The sequence below is a fragment of the Geospiza fortis genome, unplaced genomic scaffold (genome assembly GCF_000277835.1).
Source record: "Geospiza fortis unplaced genomic scaffold, GeoFor_1.0 scaffold373, whole genome shotgun sequence".
NCBI classification, from domain to species: Eukaryota; Metazoa; Chordata; class Aves; order Passeriformes; family Thraupidae; genus Geospiza; species Geospiza fortis.
In genome coordinates, this window is record NW_005054518.1 from 446258 (window position 1) to 447283 (window position 1026).

Here is a 1026-nt window from a genome sequence, read left to right on the forward strand (position 1 = left end):
TCCTGCGGCTCGGAGCCCCGCGGGCGGCGGAGCGGGGAAGGTCCCGGGGGTACCGGGGGTCCTGGAAGGTCCCGGGGGTCCCGGAAAGTCCAGAGGGGTCCCGGGGGATCTCAGAAGGTCCCTGGGGGTCCTCAGGGAACGTTGGAAGGTTCAGGGGGGCCCAGAGGGGGTTTGGGAGGTTCTGGAGGGTTCCGGAGGGTCTGTGAGGGTCCCCTGGTTGCGCTTCGGCTGCACCGTTCTCGGGGAGCTTCTGCTCGAAGCTGCGATCCAGCCCGGCCCCGCCGCCGCCTCCAGCTGGGGTCGGTGCTGGGGAACAGCGCCGGGAACCGCCGGGGCTTGGGACACACACAGAAGGCAGGGGGAGGGAGCACAGCTGGAACACACACACATCTGGAACACACACGCACCTGGAACAAACACACGCACCTGGAACAAACACACACACATCTGGAACGAACACACACATCTGGAACAAACATACACACATCTGGAACACACACACCCCTGTGGCACAGACAGACACACACTCACCTGAGGGACACACAGCCCCGGGACACACGCACACACCTGGTACATGAACAGTCATTCTTTCGGACACACGGACACACACATACGGCCAGGAGGACACCCAGCCCCGTCCTGTCCCCAAGGCCACTCCGTGTCCCCAGGGCTCCCATCCTCTGTCCCCAGCACAGCCGCTGGCCCCGGGCTCCCGCTGTCACCTCGAATCGCGCCACGTCCCGCCCGCGCCGAGGCACCGGCGACTGCCCGAGGGTCCCGGTGGCTCCGTGCGTCCCTCCCCGAGCAGTGACAATGCTGTGTTTCGCAGGGGACACCCCCTCATGGGGACAGGGCCGGGGTAAGGGTGGCACCCAAGTGTCCCCATGCCGGCGGTGCAGGGACAGGGAGCCTCTCGTGGTTTGATAAAGGAAGCGGCCTCGGGGTGGGAGGTGGTGGCACAAAGACCCCGTCCCGGTGCTGGGGACAATGGGGACACTGGGACACACACAGCAGAGCAGGACAGAT